Below are 23933 nucleotides of genomic sequence, written 5' to 3'. Positions count from 1 at the left end.
TACAACTTCATCATCCTCCTAATTCAAAACAATGAGACTTCATGCTCAACCTCATAGCATGTTTTTGCTTAAAATTCACCAGGAGAACTAAATCAGAGTGTAAAATTTTAAATTATTTCATTAATGAGATTAAGAACTCCAAGAGGATATCTCTACATTCAGCCATCTGGAAACCTTGGAAAGATTTGCCCATTACTCCAGTACCATCAGTCTGGGACTGTTTACAGTAAGTTTGCCTGCCTGGGACACTTCTCTGTGAATTGCTGTAATTAAATTAATTGATGTGGTAAAATTCAGTGTGGTGTGAGTATCATAACCCCAGGTAGGTGGTTCTGTCCTGTAAAGAATGGAGAAATTAAGTTAAGCCCTATAAAGTCATGAAGTGAATGTGTATACAGTCCCTGCCTCTCTTTCTTTGTGGTACTATGAATGTGGTGAGACTACATGAAGTTCTTGCAAGAACTTTGACACAATGATATATTAACCTTGGAGTGTAAATAAAAATAAGCCTTTTTCTTTCATATGTTCCTTTTATTTCATAAAATAAACTAAGAGAAAGAGAAACTCACACACACACACACACACACACACAAACACACACACCCACACACACTGAGAGAGAGAGAGAGAGAGAGAGAGAGAGAGAGAGAGAGAGAGAGAGAGTTCTTAACCAGATTTCTATCTTATGCTGGTGAAAATATAAACTTAGAAATTGAAATCAGTGCAGAGGTCTTTGAACAAACTAAAATTACAAGTTCCTTAGGATCTAGTTATACATACATACTCTTAAATATAACTGAAAGATTTTAAGTTAGAATAACCAAGAGATATTTGCTAATTCATGATTCTGGCTGTGTTGATGAGAGTGCCTCCCTAGGGCACATATATATGAATACTTGGTCACAAGTTGGTAGAACTATTTGGGAGAGATTAAGAGGTATGGCCATATTAGAGGAAGCATGTCACTGGGTGTGTTTTTTGAGGTTTCAAAAACACATGCCAGCTCTAGTTAGCTCTCATTTTCTGCATTGTGTCTGTTAATTCGATGCAATCTCTCAACTACTGCTCCAGAGAAGCTCTTGTGTGCCCACTGCCATGCTTTCTGCCAAGGTAGTCTTGCACTCACCTCCTAAAAATGGTAAGTCTCCATTGGGTCCTTTCTTCTCAGTTGCCTTGGTCATGGTATCTTAGCATAACAATAGAAAAGATGCTAAAGCAATGTTCATTATAGTCACAATATTGCCACTCTATTCACAATAGCCATGCAATGGAACTAGCTCAGATGCCCATCCATCAACGGATGAGTTTATAAAGACAGATTTGTTACTACAATGGAATTTAATGAACCATAAAGACAGTTTCAATAATGACATTTTCAGAAAAAATAGATGTAGCAGCAAGCATCATCTGAAGTGAAGTTGAAAAGTATATGCCAACTTTTCTCTCATACATGGAACATAGATTTAAAATGATATATCTATGTGTGAATATCTGTTTATATGTCAATACACCTATACATGAACATGACTATACACACATACTTGTGTGTGTGTGTGTGTGTGTGTGAGTGAGAGAGAGTGAGTGTGAATATAAGTGTGCATGTGTGTAGGTCATGAAACTAACAGGAGAATACTAGAGGGTGGATGAACACATAGCAAGATTGAGGAGCAGGGTGATGGAATGTATACAACCAGAAATAAGGAGCTGTGACTATTGGGAAGAAAAGGAAGAGTGTAGAAGGACAGGGGAAGTTGGGAGAGGGGCAAAGGGGAGAATCAATAAGAACAGGGTATAGTGGCATGTATGTATAATAGTGTCATGATGAAACCCATCATTTGTTCTGGTTACCTTAAAAAAAAAAGCAATTTAAAACATAAAAATATTAGTCACCAAAACCATTCACTCTCCCCAAAAGTCTTCTCAAAGTCATCCCCAAGAAATCTTTGTAACCCTTATTTCCAATGTTCCACACCAGAATCAGGCATTGAGCCCATGGCCTTGAAGCCTCTTGGAGTGTATGCATGGTAGGAAGTGCTCTGCCTGTATCTTCACTCTGCTCCTTAGTGATATTGGGTTGGAGACCTGATACCCTGGTTGTGTTAGGGTGTAAGATTTGCCATATAATTGAAAGGTCCTTTTTATTCCATTTTGTCTCCACTCAGAAAGTAGGCCATAAAGCATTTGCTATCCATCCTAAGTGTAAGGTACTTTGTTTCTGCAGCTGACCTGCCTGTCTGAGTTGCTGTGAGGCTAGAAGCTGCCATCTCTGCTTTAGCACCTCATAGTAAAAATAGCGGGGTGCTAGGTAAGGTATGCTTTTGTTCTATTTCTGCAGGAGTTGTGCTGCTCTAATGTGAAGTCTTGGGAAGAAAAGGGGAGGGAGGACTGTCTCTGATCTCAGCACTTGTATGAATTTCAGAGTGCATAATCACATGGTAAAAAAGTTCATTATGAGTTTGCACATAAATTCAGGCCATAAGTTGATCATAGATTGACCTTCTAGGGTTTTCATTTCATAGACAAATCCTAATGTGGTGTTTAAAAGCAAGGTAGCAAAAAGGAATGCACTATGTCAATATATTTATAGTGGAAAAAAAACCCTTCATTTTCAGGAGAAATCAACTACTATATTGAAAACCAGGGCATAAAAAAAAATAAGCATTTATCCTTCCTACCTACTCAAGTTATACCTCCAGGCACACAAAAGTACTTAACAGAATTTTATTTTCACATATTTATTGTAGAACTAGTCAGATGGCACAGAAGTTAAGAACACTGACTGCTCTTCCAGAGGTCCTGAGTTAAATTTCTAGCAACCACATGGTGTGTTATGACTATAAAGTAATCTGATGCCATTTTTAGGCATGTTGGTGTATATGCAGACAGAGAATACCTACATTTTAAAAAGTACATAAATAAGTAAATTAAAATATTCTAGATGATAATGTAAAGAAATATTTATATAATAAAAACAGATACGTTATTTTACATATAACTATTTTATACCTTCATAACGACTTATTTTATTTTTAGTTATTAGTTTGCGGTGGGTAGGGAGATATGCTTATGTGAATGCAGGTTCTGGAAGACGACAGAAAAAGGCATCCTATACCCTGGAGCTAGAGTCACAAAAGGTTGTCAGTTGCCTTGATACGGGTTCAGGAAACCAAGATCAGGCCAATGAAAAGAGGAGCAGGTTCTCTTTTAACTACTGAGTCATCTTTCCAGCCCCCTATTTCTTACCCAGTGATAGAAAAGTGAAAGAAAGATATACATATTTGACATAAAGGAAACTAGATATTTGGGGTCCCTAGGGAGTAAAGACATCACCTATGAAATAGACTTGATTAGTGGAACAGAATATAAATATCATCAATCTTTTAGATCTAAACAGCTTACAAGGATTACAGGATAAAGGGGCATTATACACTACTCCAAAGGAGAGCCATTTGCACACCAAGGCAAGACATGCTATAGAACAGACCATATAGTTTCAATAAGGGAAGCCCAAGTGGAAAGAATTCAGAGAGAGCCTAAGAATTAATGTTGGGATGACCTGTACCCATACATATTATAGTGAATGGCTACCTGTATTTTCAATTGTTAATGGCTGTGAGGATATTTAGTATTGTCATATCTACTGCCCACTACCTGCTTTCTATATGTAAATGTTTGTCACTTCCTTGTTGGCCCAAAATGAGGATTCCATGAGATAAGCATGTTTAAAAGGAAGCCAACATGGGGAGGTCACAGAAGGTCACTTTGCCCTCAATCTAGTCGAGAGACAAAATTATGACATGGACAGGGTGTTGTGCTACTGTTGATTGCTGCTTCTGAATGTGTTAACTGTGGAATCTTTCCCACTATGCCAATAGCTTTTTATTTATTTACTTAATTTCTTTTTGGTATAAGAAAGGAATGTGGCTTTTGATAAATAAAGAGCTGACACCTTGAGAGGAGGCATAGGGAGGGAAGTATGGACAAGAAAGAAGCAACAGAAACTACATGGAAGGATATAACGGCAGAGAACTCTGGTTAAGTTAGAATATAGCCAAGAGACTACCCCAGCAAAAAAACCCAATAGCCTTAAGCTTTATAGATGTCTCTATATCCTTATACCACAAGTGGTGCCACAAAAGTCCCATAATAAATCAGAGAAAAGTAATAGTTGTGTTAGCCAAAGGGAGCATTTATAGGTGTGTGTCCATCTAGATTCAAATGAAATGGTAACACTAGCCACAGGGCATCCCCAGTTTTATCAGTGGATATATGAGGAAGTAAGACAGACTGTTAATTGGATAGCTGAAGGATAACCTCATTGTTAAAGGTCTTTCTATTTTTTAAAGATTTGCAACCCTGGTCAGTTTTAATTGTCAACACAGCTTTGAGTCATCTGAGAGAAAAGCTTTGATTTAAGAGTGGCCTAAATCAAATTGTCTGTCATCTAGTCATGTCCATAGGGGACAATCTTAATTCTTAAGTGCTGTGGGAGGGCCTAGCCCACTGTGGGCAATGTGGATTCCTATATAAACAGTCATGGCTTTATAAGGAGGCTATTTTGAATATCTCTCCCACTATGCAAGCCTAACAGTGATTATCATCCCTCCATGATTTCTACTTCCAGACAATACTGGAATTCCTGCCCTGATTTCCCTCAATGACAAACTGTGACTTGGAAGTTTAAGACAGATAAGTCCTTCCTTCTTCAATGTTACTTTTGGTTAGAGTATTTAATTATAGCAAATGGACACCAAACCAAAACATACACTGAGAGGATTTTGATACAATACGTGAATGGTAGGATTCACTTTAAATTAATCTCAGTTGAGTAAATCTAAGTACATGTGGACCAAGAGTTGGAAAAAAAATATAGCATTTACTTTATTTCAGGGGAAGTCTGAAATATTTTGGGATTAAAAAAAGGAGTTTTAACATGAAATTATTGGAATTGGACAAGACACAGCTAAAATAATCCTACCATAGAAGAAAGTGAAGTATACATCCATATACATGTGAGGAAGCTTGGGGACAAAATAAAATAGTAACATTAAAATTCTGGGTAGTATAATTTGGGATATTTTCTCGACCCACCTTTCTTCACTGCTCAGTTTTTATTGAGCAGGTATTTTCAGGAAAAGCTGGACTGAGGTTGTCACTTGAAGGTATAACACTTTTCAACATAGACATACAAAAAAAGGACAAATAAGCTACTTAATTCTTTTCTGAGACATGATCTCTGCACAAAGCCCTGTCTGTTCTGGAATTCACTATTTAGAGCAGGCTGTCCAGATCTATCTGCCTGCCTCCACATTAATGATATGGGGTACCACACCAAGCTATTTCCAAAACCTAACAAAATTGTTACCTTTGGGAAGCTTGTAATTAGATGTCTAAGTTAAGATTGTGAGTAAAATCTCATTGTCTTGATGATTGGGGCTGTAAAGTTCATTAATATGACATTTAAAATCTTGTCTCACAAGGCTTTAAATAAGGAAAGTGGTATGTTTTTCAGGTGTAACAGAAAGAACATAATTAGATTCAATAAATATGAATCATGAAGAACCCAAAGGTTACTGAATAAACAATGATATTTAACACAGTAAAACTACGATAGGAGATAACTGAAATTACTGATCAGTTCCCTTCTGAAATCTTATCTGCAGCTCACAGAGTGAGCAGATGGAGGGGTCCCTCTAACTGAGAGGGATGAGATAGGCTGATTCAATGACAGGCTTCAAATTGGCAGTTAAAGAGACTAGGTCTAAATCTCTTGTTTCCTGGAGAAGTCCAGGCAGGCCCAGGAAAGTCAGGCAGCTAATCAGAAGCTGCGCATCAACTGGCCTGAGGCAAGGAGAATAGGTCAACAGCAGTTCCCAGACTTCTCTAGCAACAGTTTCCAGCCCCAAACCCTGGTAATGGTTCTGGAATTTCCATAGAGATGGACACAGCAGATTGAGGTAGAGGTTGCCTACCCCAAAATTTCCCTAAGGTGATTTATTTACATGGGTCCTGTGAGCTAACTTGGAGTCTCTCTATCTTGGTAATGGGAGATGCCAGCATGCTGGACTTCTGCAGAATAAAATATACCTTGCATTTACATACTGTTTGAGTCCAGGGTATCATTCTTCTTCAAATTATGGTCCCTTACAGTTCTAGGGAGCGAGGGGATGACTGGAGTCTGCTAAACTACAGCTTTACTTCCTTTTCTCATTCCTTCTTTCTATTCATTAATTTATAGTCTGTGTAAGGGGGAGGGGATGGAAAAGGAAAAGCAGTGATGAATGTAATTTACTCATTGCAGCCTTGGAAATAAATCAGGGAAGACGTTCTCAGCTGATCACTTCAGTAAATTACTTTTTTGGCTTGTGGACAATACTGAAGCAAAGGAGTTTGTCTTACATCTAATTTAAAGATGCAGAAAGCACAGGGCGAGAGCATAAGGAGCTACCTCCTTAAATATTTCTACAATGCCAATGATCTCAAAGAATCATTTCTTCCTAGAGTCTAGGGGTTCTGAATTATTTGATTTGGGGTATTAGACTTGTGTTCTTACTAGCTGCTATGTAGCAGTTACTTCCCAATTGAAATATTCCATTCTAATTGTTTCAATTAATGAGAATCTAATTACAACTCAGAAAAATCTAAAGCAAGGCTGGTCAGGACTTATGGAAATAATCAACACTGAAGTCTCAGAAAGTCCCGGAGTCCCTCAGGAAGTATCTTAACAGGTACATTAAGTTCTTTCCTCCTAAGGTAATATAGGCAGTAAAACTGCTGAGGCAATATGGCTTTCTGACTTGTCACACTTCTGTAAATCATACAGAGAGTTCCAGGGGTACAGTTTCATGAATCATCAGCCATACTGAGGTGGACCTTCTCTGAGGTAGCAACCTTTGAGCTGTCCATTACTCCTGCAAGTTCCCCTATAAAATCATTGGGTTACCAAGTCAGTTTTTTGTGTTACTGTTAATTTGTTCTTTTGACAGTTACAGGTCTAGAATGAACAGAAGTTTGTTCATGTCTCCCTGGAAATAATGCCACAGAACATTAACTCTTATAGACTATGGATAAAGTGTCAATAGAATTTATTTTTCGAGCAATGATCACTTTCAGAATGTAGCAGGACAATCTGTATGATTACACTGGAAAAGGGCGAGTGAACTGTGGTCAGTTAATATCCTGGACAGCTTCAATATTTGCACTCCAAACCAAAACCTTCAGTTTTCCTCTCCAATCCAGCCTTTTCCCCCAGCAAATCTGAAATAAAGAAAATCTTTCCTAAGGGTTCCCAAAGACATGTTCTTATGACTAACATCTTCTGAGGATCTCATGGGGTGATAGTATTGAACAAGACTCCTGGGTCTCACTTTGTGGCACTTAATTTAAGTGGTCTATGTGGAAGGTTGGGGAGAGGCATCTCAGGGATGCACGTATTAAGTCCTTTTCAGTCTCCCTAAGGATGAAATTGAGAGGGACTTAGAAGACTGGCCTCTCTGATCCAAGACAAATTAGGGCCTTTGTGTTTTGAGTTGGTTGTAGAGGCAGAAAATAAATGTGTTCTTCACAATGGACATACATTTAGCCGAGTAATAAGATGCATTTAGGAGATGGTATGACTCATCATTTAGAATTGCAGGCATCATTATTTGGTGTCAACTGCAAGTGGTTCAACTTTGAGGGTGAGGATATTGTGAGAATAGGGAGGGGATTTTGGAGAAAAATTTTCAAGATTTATGAAATTGCTTGAGGTTCCACTTAGGCCTTCATACCTTAGTCACAGTATCGATATCTTTGGTAGGAGCCTGCCTCCTGTGTGTTAGCCTTTTTAGGCCTTTGAGGACTAGAAAACAGATGCTGTTAGCAACATGTCATAAATTGAGACCTTCTCAAACTTAGTGACATGTGAACCATCATACAGAAGAAGGATTTAAACATAGAAATGAGCTTGTGTCAAGTCTTACTACTTACTTCAGTGGTTCTAAAGTGGCTGCTATTACAGAAGAGCCGAGTGGCTTAGACAGGGTTTTACTGATGTGAATAGACACCATGGCCAAGGCAAATCTTATAAAACACATCATATATTTGTGGCTGGCTTACAGGTTCAGAGGTTCAGTCCACTATCCTCAAGGTGGGAGCATGAAAACATCTAAGCGCATGGTGCAGGCAGAGCTGAGAGTTCCACATCTTCATCTGAAGGCGGCTCGTGGAAGACTGACTTCCAGGCAACTCGGATGATGTCTTATAGCCCACACCAACATTGACACACCTACTCCAACAGGGCCACAGTGTCTAATAATGCCATTTCCTGGGCCAAACATATACAAATCATCACATTGCAATCCTTAGATGCTATAGGCTTGTTCAAATATGAGTCTAGGGGGCCATACCGAAACATAGCATAATGCAAAATGTATTTAGTCCAACTTCAAAAGTCCCCATAACCTATAGCAGTCTCAAATACATTAAAAGCTGAAAGTTCAAAGTCTTCTGAGATACATCCAATCACTCATCTCTCTAGTGCCTGCTCAGAGCCTTCTTCATGTGTTGTAACATGGTGGAGATAGGAGAATTATGCAGGCATGCTATGGTTCTATCTCTCCCTTTTTATAAGACAGCATGAACTGAAGTTCTGAGAAAGAGGCTATGATGGTTTGTATATGCTTGGCCAAGGAAGTGTGCCCTTGTTGGAGTAGGTATGGCCTCGTTGGAATAGATATGTCACTGTGGGAGTGGGCATTAATATCCTTATCCTACCTGACTGGAAGCTAATCTTCCACTAGCAGCCTTTAGGTAAAGATGTAGAACTCTCAGCTCTGCCTTCACCATGTCTGCCTAGAGGCTGCCATGCTTACACATTGATGATAATGAATTGAACCTCTGAACCTGTAAGCCAGTCCAAATTAAATGTTGTTCTTTGTAAGAGTTGCCTTGGTCATGGTGTCTGTTCACTGCAGTAAAACCCAAACAAAGACAGAGGTTATACCAACAAAAGCTTAGAGGTTTGAATGCTTAAGGCCCAGATCCTTCTTTCAAGTTATGTTGGGTTATCTTTAGCCCAACATCTATTTGCTGTCCACCTTTTTCTATGACCTGCTATGACAGTTACATAATTTTTTTAGAATGGATAAAAAAGCCTCTTAGGGTGAACCAATGCAAAAGCTAAGAATTCAACAAGACAGTATCTGAGATCTGTATCAGAGATTTCTCTGCTTTGCTATGACTCATCTATCTAGTGCGGCTACCAGTGTACTGAAAAAGTGTGTTGGTTTGCACCTTTGTTTGAATGGCCAATCTCTTAAACATTATTAAAGTTGTGAATAAACTGTTTAAGAACAATGTCTGTACATACTAAAAATGTAATGCTATATTATTGTCCAAAAATTCCAGAGTCAGATAGCTTGAAGGTGGATCAGGATTGGTTCTAATGAGCCCATTTATGGGTATGGATATGTACTGAGTGGACAACTACTAGTATTTCCAGGTGTTTGCGTTCTTGACCAAATAATTGGGCCAAGGGTACATGAAAGTGAAAGAATAGAGAGAATTTATTCTGGTACAGAAAGGCACTGTTGGGGGCTGGATGGGATAGATGTGACACTATTAAAAGCACCAACCACAAGAGTCCTGAGCTTTTGTATGTCATTTATGTAGCTCCCACCTTCTACTTCATCCTTGGATTTTTTCAAAAATGCCTCATAGCTTCAGCTCTAGACTTTCTCCTAACTTGTGTTTTTCATATGTTAATATTGGTACTTCTTTCTATGTCTTTCTGTCTGTCTATCTTTCTATTACTGCCTCCCTATGTCTGTGAGTGTCTGTCTCTCTCTCTCTCTCTCTCTCTCTCTCTCTCTCTCTCTCTCTCTCTCTCTCTCTCTCTCTTTCTCTCTCTCCCTCTTTCTCTCTCTGGACCTTACTTTTCTACCACAATCACTTTGGTTGACTCTGATGGCCTCTAACTCTTGAAAATAACATCTGTAGACAGTTGCCTCTTGTTGCAAGATAAGTTGACCAGAAACTACCACATGTACACTTTTTTATTGTACATTTTATTTATTCAGATTTCATATGTTATCTCCTTTCCAAATTTTCCTTCCAGAAACCCTCTAATCCCATTCCCCCCCCACCTGCTTCTGTGAGGATGCTCCCCTACACACCCACCTACTTCCAGCTCACACTGCCCTTGCATTTTACTACATTGAAGCATTGAGTCTTTATAGGACCAAGGGCCTCCCCTCCCATTGATGCCAGATAAGTCCATCTTCTGCTACATATGCAGCTGGAGCCATGGGTTACTCCATGTGTACTCTTTGCTTAGTGGTTTAGTTCCTGGGAGCTCTGGAGGGGCTTATTGGTTGATATTGTTGTTCTTCCTATGGGGATGCAAACCCTTTAAGCTCCTTAAGTTCTTTGCCTAACTCCATCAGGATCCCCATGCTCAGTCTGGTTGACTGCAAGTGTCCTCATCTGTATCAGTAAGGCTCTGTCAGAGCCTCTCAGGAGACAGCTATATCCAGCTCCTGTCAGCAAGCACTTCTTGGCATCAGGAATAGTGTCCGGGTTTGGTGTCTGTATATGGGATGGATCCCCAGGTAGCGCAGTCTCTGGATGGCCTTTCCTTTAGTCTCTGATCCACACAATTTCCCTGTATTTTCTTTAGACAGGAGCAGTTCTAGGTTAACAATTTGGAGATGACTGAGTGACCTCATTCCTCAACAGGTGCCTTGCCAAACCTCTGGACATGGTCTCTACAGGTTCTCTCTCCCCTTTGTTGGGTATTCCAGCTAATGTCATCCCTGTTGGGTTCTGGGAACCTCTTGGTTTCCTGGCATCTGGAACTTTCTGGTGGCTATCCCCAGTTCCCCATCCCCCTCTTTTCAATTTCCTGACCCTCTGTATATCATCCCAGTCTCCTGCAATACCTGATCCTGGCCCCCCTTTTCCCGTTCTCCCTCTCTCTCCCTCAAAAATCTCTTTCACCCTCTATCTCCTGTGTGTATTTTATTCCCCATTCTAAGAAGGACTGAAGCATCCATACTTTGGTCTTCTTTCTTTTTGAGCTTCATATGGTCTGTGAACTCTATTGTGGATATTCTGAGGTTTTTGTCTAATATCTACCTCTATGGTGAATATATACCATGTGTGTTTTTTTATGACTGGGTTACCTCACTCAGGGAGATATTTTCTAGTTCCATCTATTTGCCTAAGAATTTCATAAAGTCATTGTTTTTATCTAGCTGAGTAGTACTCCATTTGTAAATGGACCGTGTTTGCTGTATCCATTCCTCTGTTAAGGGATATCTGTGTTCTTTCCAGCTTTGGACTATTATAAATAAGGCTGCTATGAAAATAGTGGAGCATGTGTCCTAAAGTCCCCATAGCCAGATCCTCTGTGTGTGTGTGTGTGTTGAGGGGGAGGAGACCAAGGTAGAAGAGGCTACCTTTCTTTCAGAACCTATACTGGGGCAATTTTTCACCTTTCCACACATGGTCTGTGCCTTGCTGGGCTATATAAAGGAAAAAATATGAATTCCTCCAGCTATGCTAAGAGGCTGAGTTCTGGGTTTCTCAGGTCCTGGATGAACCAAAGGAATTTGGGTTTGCAACAGGAAACATGAGGGTAAACTGGGGAGGTAGTTCTTGCATCTGAGAAAGCCATTGTTCCATATATGGTAACTGGCTAGGCTGGATAGACTAAGGTCTTCAGTCACCATGTTCCAGATGGCCTGAACCATTTGGGTTTCCAGAGATTGCACAAAATTTTCTTGGTGAGAAGTGGACACTGCATCCATTCTTGTCTTCAAAACCCTCCTTATGTATGCCCAGCAACATTGTATCATGCAGAATTCTCTCCTGACAAGATGAAGAGGTCTCATGAACTTGCAGGAAGTAGAGTGGTTGGTGCTAGTGGCAATGGTCTTGGGTCTTCTCAATCATTGTACCTTTTACATTTATTTTTCCAACCAATAGAACTGACAGAAGCACACACAGAGAGACAAAGACAATCAAGCAGTAAAGACAGCCAGAGATGGTTAGCACACAAAACTAAGTAAGGGAGTTCAATGATTTTCTTACTTATATCCTGTGCACTAGAATTAGGGCTCTGTCCAATCTATACTAAGTGTACTGTTCAGAAAGTACTACAAACAGATTCACTTCCAAAGGTGATATTTGAAGCCCTCCATGACAATGTGCAAGGGATGACATGACACAGTTCCATCAGGAGCAGAGCCATCAGGGCTTGGGCTTCCATGAGAGGTGACCTATGCTAGGCATAGGCTTCTTTGAATATTTTATTTTATGTTATTCCTTCAGGAAGTATTCTCCTTTCCAATATTTTTAGGGAATGTCCTCTCTGCCAAAGTTAACATCTCCATGATAATGAGAGATAGCATCAATCTGGGAGGTGATGGTTTTCCTAATATCACAGCAAAATGGCTTTCTGGACAAACCATAAGGGTGTGGTAAAGAATTCTTAAAATATGAGTCCAAACATACATAATATCACAACTATGAAAAGTATAAGGATACAATATGAATTGTAGAAGGAGTTTCACAGACCTAAAAGAATAGAGGCAGCTGTATTGTAAGCCAGCTTGTCAGAAAGACACTAAGTATGGAGGTTCTGCCCTGCCCTGCATAGCAATGCCCTGCATTGCTACATCATTTATTTTTGCTATCACAGAACCTGGTGGAATCTCCATGCCCAAGCTGGGAGTTCTGCTTTTGGCCTAATAATGTAGACCTGAATTGAGAATTGGAAACCTATGCCATAGGCTGCAAACATGAGGTGAATTACATCATCAGTCAAACCTAGGGGTTGGGCTTATGGTTTTTGCTTTTATAAACCTGCTGCTTTGCAATAAAGTTGAACCTTGATCAGAACTTTGTCTTGGTTCCATTCTTCTCTCATCCCTGTCCTTTAATTCTCAGAACCCCATTATAGGTACCTATGTCTCCTCATACAACTAAGAAAAGAGAGAAAGAGAATTAGGGAGTGTTGATCACATGGCAGGACCCCACCTAGCTAAACTTATTGTTTGCATGTATGCAGGCAAGCCGGTCCCTTAGTTCATTAGCTATGTTAAAACAGCGTACTTGCTTTCTCTTTCTAAGAATCAAGGGGCAAAGGTTACAAAATGTTGGCCCATGGGATAATCCAAGGGGACCTGGGGAAATGGTTGAATTGATATGAAAATAAAAGACTGGGCTTTGCTCTGCAAGAACTGAGCTATCTACATAGCTGTCTGGAGAGCCAAATTAAGGAGAACATAGAGCTGTCAACTTGTACCCATAATTGACTTTGAGTCATTCTTTCGAAGCTCTGAAAGAGCCTTTCCTCAAGAACCACTCTCAAAGATGAGGCTGGTCCTTGGCAGTGACATGTTGAAGTGCCCTTCTGTAATTTTCTGTTTTAGTGTGAGGTGTTGGAGCTTCTAGGGTAGCAGGACTAGAGGCAGGATAAGTTTGTGGAGCCTTGGAACATATCAGTGTGCACACTCTAGGAACTTAGAGTTTTCTGTGCTATCATCCCAGAAGGGGTCTACCATTCCCAGTACCCCAAACTGAAGCTCTGAATGTTATGAACAGACATTTATTTTTTGGTGTCTACTCAGGAAGTGTTAGTGCATAATTTCTTTTCCTTTCTCTTCTTTATACTCTGTGTCTGAAGGTGGGTATGCTAGTGTACGTATCCATGCATGCACATGTCAGAGCAGGGTGTCAATGTCCACCACAATTCTTTGATGTAGGATATTTTCTTGATCTTTAAAATCCTTTGTTTTCTCTCTATTCTGACAGTCATCAAGCCCTGATGGTCTTTCTGTAAGCCCTTCTCACACTACAGGAAAGTAATCTACATGGATCCCAGATGTATAATCAGCAAACAGGAAATGTACATCCAAAAGGCCTCAGGAAATTGGCTCAATGCTCCAACACCATGCAAACATGTTCATAGTGTATTGACTGGGACCCACTGATATTTAGGGAGTGTAAAACTAAAACACAATGATCTCTCCATAGGCCATATTGCCAACCTGTCTTCAGGTGTATGGGCACAAGATCCTCTGAAAATCCACATAAAAGCATACACAGAACATGAACCAAATGGACTGGGGACAGGGAAATTTTCAGTTGTACTCTGAAAGCAGTTAGTAGATATACAAACGTAATTACAGGGAATGGGTCTCTTTATTTACATTTTGCTTTGCTCATATCTTTAATGAGTTCCCACTAATGGTACATGTAAATTGAAAGGGCCTTAATTGCCTTCTACACCTTACCATTCTTATGAGTCAATTACAAGTCTCCTCTCATTACTGATTGCTGTGAAAAGGCTCTTTATGTGAGGCAGGTATCTTGCCAATAATAATGATTTTCTAATTTCCCACAGATAAGAAGGAGGGGGACTTTTAAAGGACAATGAAAGGACAGTTCTGGGCCCTGCTAGGAGCTGATGTGTGGTACCCTGTCATCCGAATGTTCTACCTTTGCCCATACAAAGGTTTCTCTGGCTATTTTAGCCTGCTATCGCTACATTCCAGAAAACATGTAAACAAATAAAAATGGTGAGATATAGAGAGATGGCCAAGCAGCTAAAAGCACTGGCAATTCAAACATATGGACCAGAGTTTAGGTCCCCAAACTTATGGGATAAGACAGAAAAAGCAAAGAACCACAAAGAGTCAAAGCTTTAAAATGTATTTTACACATAATCAACAAACATGTTAATTAAATGATCCATACCTGTGGTGGTTTGACCAAGATGAACTCTACAATCTCAAGCATTTGAGAACCTTGGCGGTCGGGCTGTTGCAGAAGCTTAGAGTATTAACAAAGTATGTCACCTAGAGTTGACTTTGAGGTTGCAAAACCCACATACTATTTTCATTGTACTCTCTCAGCTTCCTGTTTGCAGTTTGCAATGTTGATCTGCCAGAAGCCATTTAGAAGAAGCTAAAAATTAGCAGGTGATCTCCTGATATATTTTTGCACCATGAGCTGTAAAGTTGTTACAGATTCACTCCTTTAGGCAAGCCTGAAGACATTACATTTGAAGAAACATTCCTGCTATTAATATGCTTTTCTGCTATTATTAAATATATATAAGACCCACTACGTATTAGCTCAACTTTTTGAGCAGATTTCCACAGAAAAACAAAGATGTACTCTCTTGTGATGATTCTATATAGACCTATAGATGACTCCTTAATTTTTAATAATGACCTTAGAAGATTTCCTAAAATTACACTAGTAATTATTAAGATATTTTATAATAAAACTGCTATTAATTCCTTTCTGATATCAAACTGCAATGAAAACTCTGCCAGTCTTCAAGTGTCATGTGTTAATTGCTTCTGAGATAGAAAGAAAGCATTTACCACATAGAACACATTTCAAGAGGTTGTAGAACAACTAACCAAAGGCCGTAAAAAGGGAACCAGTGAATTTCTGTAAAAAAGGAATACTTGGATAAACTATGTGATATATTCCCTTAGAAAGAATATAATACTAATATATATAATACTAAAGAATGAGAAGGATTCCATTGAAAGGCATTGTTACATCAGAGCAAGAGGAGAGCAAAATTTTAGGAAGAGGAACTTTTTAGAGAACAAGAGAAGAATTTTTAAAAGTACCTCTTTAAAGAAAACTTTTTAGAGACTTTTTGGAGGAGAACTCAGAACATTTTTGAAATCAGGGAAAACCTAGAAGAACTGAGAAATAAAGTTTAAAATCACTTTTCAAAGTGTCCCTTTTATTTCTGCAGCTTCAACTAGCAGGCTGATATTTAGAGCCACTCAGTTCCTGCATAGATAGAACAAAGGCTAAATGCCAGAGACTCCAGTTTCTGGCCTCAGAAGAACTCGAACAAGTCAGCTACCACTGCAAAGTGACTTAGACTTAAGACAGGTAAAATGTTCATTATTGAGCAGCAACCATAAATATCTCACAAGACCAAGTCTTACCCTCATTGAAACGCTTCCCCTTCAGATATCTTCATGAGAGAACCAGAAAAGAATGACCAGGGATGGCCCCTGGTGTTGGTCTCACCTCCTGGTCTAACAGATGTATTCTGCAGGTTGTTCCAATGATAGTAATGGATAGTTCCTCTGGAACTCTGAGCCATAAATAAACTCTTCATTTTATAAATTTTCTTGGCCATGATGTTTTATCACAGCAAGAGACAACTAAGACAACATAGTTCTCTTTTTGCTCTTTGTGTTTTTGTATGTATGTATGTGCATGTACACGTGTGTCTGTATCTGCATATGCATGTGTATCTGCATGTGGAGGTCAGAAGTTAACCTAGGGTGTAACTTCTCAAGTACTTTCCATCTTGGGTTCTTTGAGACAGGATCTATTACTGCCCAGAATCTTAACAGGCAGGCTACAGTGTTTGCTCAACAAAATCCAAGGATTCAACAGGTTTCATCTTCCTAGGGTTGGGATTCCAAGGGTATAACTGCAATCTTTAGGGATTGAACTCAAGCCCTTATCCTTGGATGACAATCACTTCACCAAATGACCTAACTTCTTATCCACTATGAAAGTCTTTTCTTTGCTTCCTTCTTGTTGGATATTAGCAAATTTCTAACTAGAAGTCTGTATTAATTACTTAGGAATATAAGTGAGTGAATACCATGTTAAAAGTCAGCTTTTAGAACAGAACTTATGTGGTTGCACAGTTCCATTGGGAGGATTCCACAATAGTGGTACAATGTAACAGCAAGCAGTAGGCATATTGGCTAGAGCTGCATGCAGAGATCCACATCTGAACTGCATCAAGCAGAGAGATCATGGAAAGTAGCTTGAGTCCTTATACTCTTAAAGTCCATGCCCAAGGGAATACTTTCTCCAGCAATGCTCCAGCAATTCCTAAACTTCCCACAATAGTGCTACCAACTGGGGATTGAGAGATCAAATTCCTGAACCTATAGGGGATATTTCACATTCAAATCAATAGACAGGTATTAATACGTGGAACCTGGTTGAGTAACCTAGCTGTGTATGGTGATGTAATGCTTTAGGACACAAAGCAAGCATGAATCTTCTTAGAAAAAGCCAACTCTCCTAATGAAAAAAAATTTCATGCCAGTCACCCCTGCTTTCATGAGCAAGCTCCCCCACCCAACAGGGAAGTGGAATTGCATTTGAAATACAAATAAATAAACTAACCAATAAAAATGAAGAAAAGGAAATAAAAGGATATGATTAAACATGAGAAAAAATTAAAAAATAAAACTTTTGCAGAGAAAAGTCAAAATCTAAATATTGATGGTAATCTTGGGTGATTGTTTATTGAGTAAATGAAATTCTTTTTAATAAAAATAAATAGACTTAAAAATGAAAAAACTCTAAAGCCTCTATAAAAATCTCAGTAATAACATTCAGAGGATGTCATAAATCCTGCCCTTTTTTGTTTTCTACATGCAATAGATGTTGTTTCCTTTACTCATATTTGGAGCAGAATCAGAAAATCATGATTGAACATTTGCATTTGTGTGTTTTCTTTTTTTGGAGGGGGACATCAGGTGGTGACTCTGGTAGTTAGTATTCGAAATGGCTAAGGTGGGGTTGAATTTAAGTTCTTTTAGAGATTGTGGAGACCTTTATTTCCTGGCTAGTATTCTTCTAATAATTGGCATGAATGGATCTCTGGGAGCTGTGGATTAGGTGGGAAGAGTACTCGCAGGTTGTCTGTAGGGCAGTGTATGGTACCACTAGACAGAAAAGAGCAAATTCAGAAACCCTAGTACTCTCATATCTGAGAATGATAGAGAATGGTAGGTGTTTCATCTTCTCCTGACCAAGTTCCTGCCCTGGAACCAATGACCATGATACCTCATGGAGAGGACTTTGACAATCAGTCATGTAGGGGCAACACCCAAAGTTCTTCCACATGCAAATGAGGTATCCTTAAGATCTCAGACCAAGCTATTAGAAAACATCATCTCTTGTACTCTAACTCACCCTTAAAATGTATATAATACCCTATCACAAGGAATAAAGTACATGAGTTATTTCTTCAAAGACTGTTTGACAGCCTAAGAGCATCTTTTGTCTTATAGAGAAGAAACACTTTGGGCAAAAAAATTCTCCCCAAAGCTTCCATCACTGGAAGCTTTTTGAGTCTACAACAGTCATTTCCAATCTAGTGGCTTTGACCTTAGCTCCTACCCGCACCCTACCAATTTCTCTTGCCCTTCTAGCCTGCAGAGCTCTGCCACCTGCTGCCCCTAGTCAGCCCATAGCTTCCCATTGCCTGCCACAACTCTGGAGTAGTGGTGGCCTACAAAGAGAGCCACCAGCTTTCTCAAACTTAACTCACATCCTTTTTGCCTGCTTCGGCCAGGCCAGAGTCCTGTATATCACCATGGACAGCTTCTGGTGCATAGAGTGGCAATGATCCAGGCTGCAGTCCCCTGCAGCAAGGAGCTATCAGTCACAGATACAAATCACCTCTTGAGTTTCACTTCAGTGATGCTTTCTGAGAGTACAATTCACAGCCAGAATTATATCAATATTAACTAAGAGAAGGTGTTAAAGGAGTTATTGAGAAATCTGGGCTTTTTGCTTTCTCTGGGGCTAACCATTTCAGGAACAGCAAGCCATCTCTCTGATGGCTTAGTAATTGCTTCTCAACCTCGTACTCACTATGATTCTTAACAGGAACTTGTTTGTATTTATTTTGTTCTTACTGTCCTTCAGCCAAGTGAAAACCTAAACATAAGTATGTTTTCTCCCAGCTTATATGTTTTCCCTCTGTGTAAGCTTGATATGTATAATCAGTATGATTTTGTTTTATTGTACTGTTCTACTTGTGCAAGCAGGCATGTTGAGTCTAAAGCAAAGGGTGTCCCTGAATGTGACCAAACACAAATTTGTGACCTTAAAATTATATTGCCACTACATAAATGCAAATAGCAACTTCTAGCCTGTTCATGAAAGGGTGATGGTGTTGAACTTTATTAGGAGAAAGAGCCTCAAGATTGTTAAAAATGTCCAAAACAACATGTCAGAAATGGCATAATAGAACCCTAAAGGAAAACAGATCTTTATCTTAAAAACTTGTAGACTATGGGATAATGAAAATATGGTACATATGTAAAAATGGACTACTATTCACCTCTGAGGAAATATGAAATCACAAACTTTCCAGGAATATGGATGGACTTATGAGGTATGATATAAAGAGACAAGACAAAATCTCAGAAATAAGAAAAATAGAAATCACCTTTCCACTCATATTTAGATCTAGCCGGTAATGTATAAATGTTTATAAGAAATCAAATGTATTTATGGTAGTATAACATTTAGAAAGGAGAATAAGAATTCAGATAAAGAAAAAAGAGTAGTAAAGATGATCTAAAGCTAATTTTTTTTCTTGCCCTAATTATTATCAATTTTTTTGTGTGTGTGTTGGACAAGTGTTTAAAAAGGTAACAGTAATTGTGTAAAATTCAAAATGAAGCTCCTCATCTCCAGTATGTATACTGTAGCTGTGTTCAATGAGATGTATGGAGTTTGTGTCAGAAATTTTGTGACAAATGGTTTGAATGGCTTTGATAATCTAGATAAGTAATGCCTTTATTTGTGAGTTCATTATGAGGAGATAACCTTTATATTTAAAAATAAAGAAGTTGAATTAGAAGCCATGTCATGGAGATGATCTTGGAGCACTGTCAAAGTTGGTAACCACTTGGGTTGAAAGAAGGAAGACCTGAGTACAGAACCCTAGCATCCATGGTGGGTGGGTCATATTTGTCCAACAAATTTGTGCCAGACGGTAAGCCCAGTGCTGAGGTGAAGGAGGTCACTCATCCTTGGTCTCATTTGTCATGCAGTCTAACCTATCTAGTGAGTTCCCGGCCAGTTATAAACATGTTTCAGAAAGAAGGTGGATGGTGCCTAAGCAGAGACCTCTGAAGTTGTTTCCTAGCCTATATAAACTCATATGTATGTCTGAAAACATACACGTACACATCCAGTCACACACACACACACACACACACACACACACACACACACGCACACGCACACGCACACGCACACGCACACGCACACGCACACGCACACACAAACAGTCATGGGTGGGGAAGTTCTCTAGAAACCCAAGAAATCTTTGCTCAGAATTAGAAATTTGGAGGCCATGGGAATCTTGACATGATGCCTTTCCTTGAAGTGCTTGATGGTAGTGACAGTGGTGAAACTCTAATGGCAGTGACTTAAAGAATGAAGTGAAAAACAGAGGGTGGAGAGTCAATCAGCACTTGCGATTTTTGGAAGGACCAAGAGTTCACTTTTCAGCATCCACATGGGTAGGCTGACACCCATCTGTAATTCCACCCCAGTGGATATGACTTCCTTTACTGACTTCTGAGGCCACTTTACAACTGTGCAGTGTGTATGTGCATTCATAAAGACACAAAAATACACACACACAAACACAAAATCACACATGCAAATAAATATGTAAAATATTTTTAAAGGAAAACCAGGAACTGTGAAGATAGACTATGATTAGCCAATACATCAAAGTGTCAATAGCTGAACTTTTACGACTGTGAATGATTTTGTTTTGGTATTAGATTTATTGATTTTATTTTGTGTGCGTGGAAATATGTATGTATGTATACCATGTTCTCCCTAGGTGCATGTGGAGAACAGAAGAGAGAAAGTCCAATTCTCACATGTGTTCTGATAACTGAACCAAGATCCTCAGGAAGAGCATAGAGTACCATTAATCACAGAGCCATTTTTTTAATCTAATGAATTTTAAAAACATATTTTGTTGTAACAAATGTGTTAATATTGAACAAAAAGGTTCAATCTCAGCCACCTTTGTTCCCAAGAAGTGACAGACAATTTAGGAGCTTCTCTGTGGAGGCCTCTTACCTCCATACCTGGGGAGAGACACAATATTGTATTCTTTCTTAAGTAACGGGAGCCATTTTCTACCGTTCTGTCTTAAGAACAGACCTGAGTAAATTGATCTGCCACTCATCAATGGGAAGCTTTTAAGAAGATTGTCTTACTCGTTGAGTCTTTTAGTATGAAAGTCAAGAAGTTGGCACTGTCAGATTATTCCCACATGACTGGTATTTAGGAGAGTATTGGGATCAGCAACTGTTTTTGCTGAAGAAGAGTTTAAATGCAAGGGAAATAAACAGTGTTGACCACTGACTGTTCAGTAGAGACCATGTTATAGCCAAGAGCTTTACATACATTTGTGCACATAACTATTATCAGAGTTATTAGGAGAAGAGCCTAGACTCTGGCAGTCTAGACAAGTCAGGTTCAACCATCCATCCTCTATTAAGGCAAAAAGATTAATTCACAGAAATAAAAAAAAAGGAGGGGGATATTTATTCAATATGGCCACATTGGAAACAGATATAAAGTGATCCAGTGGCCCCAGTGAGACAGTTGTCAGGGTCTGGACATGATGTTTAGGGTTAGTAAAAGACAAAAGGCATGTAACATCAAACAATCCTGGCCAATGAGGATGAACTTCTACCAAGGCCACATTGTCTCAGTCTCAGCCTGAAGGTGGTCTGACAACTTTTCAGAAATTTATGAAATTCCTTTCCAGGAAATAAACCCTTTTTGACTTGTACTGGGCTTCACCATTTCCTTCTGCCACCAAAGGAATCCTGGGGAAAATACCAGTTTCTTGTGATAGTTTGATAGACAAAGGGAGGGGTACAAATGTCTTTTCAGATTAGCTGTATTTCTGCAGAGATTGTTACACAACCAACACAGTAGCACAATGGCTTAAATATTTTTATCTTCATTTTATTTATATATTTTTCTTTTCAGAAGGAAGTTATTGCTAACAGTCCTCTGACTTCAGTCTTTCAAGCACTGTAGTTATATTGTGCCACCATTCCTGGATGGCTCTTTCCTTTTGTATATTGACAAAGGTAACTACAATTCAGAATCACAGTTTTGGGGTTCAGCCTGCACACAGATTGGAGTGCTCAACTGGAATCAGGGGTATCTGGAAGGCTCATAATAAACAGACAGACTACTTTTCAAGTACAAACTGACAGGCAATTTTTCAAGTTTAAAGTTACTCTTTCTCTCTCTCTCTCACTCTCTCTCTCTCTGCTCTCTCTCTGCTCTCTCTTTCTCTCTCTGCTCTCTCCTTCTCTCTCTGCTCTCTCTGCTTTCTTTTCCCTCTTTTTCTCTCACTTGCTTGCTTGCAGCTTAAGGGTGCATGCACTCTGCATTCTCTTGCACACTCTAATTTTCTCCTGTGTGCTCTTCTTTTCTTGAACTCCCACATTCATACACACCTCTGTGAATTCACCTTTCAATCATACGTGTACTCTTTACACACACCTCACATATATACCACATGCACTCTACTTTTACTCACACAACATACTCCATACATACCTCACATCCACTCTTCACTCACTCTTCACATGCTCTCTCACATTCTCTCTACTTACTCTACACTTACCTCTTGCACACCTCATGTGCATCTCATTTTCACCTCACTTGCTCTTAACTTGCTCTTACCTTTTTCTTGCCTCAGTCTTGTATTGATACTCTGAAAGCAGGTAGAAAAAAAGACATTGTATAATCATTGCAAAATCAAATTCAAAAGACTAACCACATGCCACAAAGTATCAAGAATTACAATTGTTCCCCAATGTTTTAAGCTTCCCCTATCCCCAGGCTTGTAGCCAAAATAATAATAATTACAAACTTATCATTATTTGAGCTTCGCGTTTTGACTTATACTTCAGATCTCAGTGCTCTGAGGTCAGCTACTTGCATTTTCTTGTGAAGCTCTAATCATAAATGACATGGGCAAAGATTCCAGGCAGTGGCCTGAAAGAATCAAGTTAATCCTTAACTCAGTAGTTCAGCTGGCTTTCTGCTTCTACACATTGCATACAATGACAATCATATTAGACCCTATATTTTGACTTAGTTATACTAACATACACTTCTATGCATTCTGTACTTCAGTATCCAGGAACCACTCTTAAATATTGTCCAAAATTTATTTCATAACGTCAATAGTTTTTTGTTTTGTTTTTTTTTTAACTTTCTTGGCATCCCGATGTTAGCTTTATTTCATTTTATAATAGTTTCTTCAAATTTCTTTGCAAATAAAACCTTAATCTGGAACCCCCATTGTGCACTATTGCATTGTTTCCAAGATGAGATCACACAGCAAAAACTTAGGACTGTGCTGTGCTGTGCTATGCCCCTATGCCTCAACTTTTAATTGTTTAAGAATCATTACATCAAGGAACATCTAGTTTCAGAGAATTCACCAGAGCAGGAGAAAGAAATAGGAAAGTCAGATATAGTAGAATAATTATGTAATTATGCACACCAAAGACAACTGAAAAGCAGTCATGCACAAATGAAATCTATACAGCCGTTGTCCAGGACTAAGGTTAGGAGAAATGGGAACAACTGCTTTTTACAAAGACCTGCAGTGGGCTACTGAGATGTCACCATTCTAGCCTACTGCAGGCAGTCCCTTATTTTAGATGGTTGGTCCCCTGGAGGGATGTATCTCCTGCATTTCCTGTTAAGTTATAATCCAAAGACCCTTCCAGGTCTTTGGACAATTCCTTGTGGGCAGGTCAAATAGCCTTGGGCTCTTGCAAGTTTTTTCTTTAAGACCTTGAAGTTGATGAAGATGGATTTTCTCATTGAGAAATATGTGAAAAGTACTAAAGAAAAGTGAAAAAAACACCATATAACACCTGCAATTCTGCTGTATGTCTGGTTTTGACAAAACCAGACTCCAGTGTTACTGAGAACGGGTCAACGGGAGATATGCTGTTACAACCTTTTAAGTTATTTATCACAAAGTGCTCCTATGCTCATTTTATTCCCCAAATAAACTCTATAGACATTCTTTAGTTCCATTATAGGTTCTTTGTTATGGCATGTTTGAATCT

Source organism: Mastomys coucha, unplaced genomic scaffold (assembly GCF_008632895.1).
Source record: "Mastomys coucha isolate ucsf_1 unplaced genomic scaffold, UCSF_Mcou_1 pScaffold1, whole genome shotgun sequence".
NCBI lineage: Eukaryota > Metazoa > Chordata > Mammalia > Rodentia > Muridae > Mastomys > Mastomys coucha.
The sequence above is the reverse complement of the archived record's forward strand: the minus strand, read 5'-3'. Positions refer to the sequence as shown.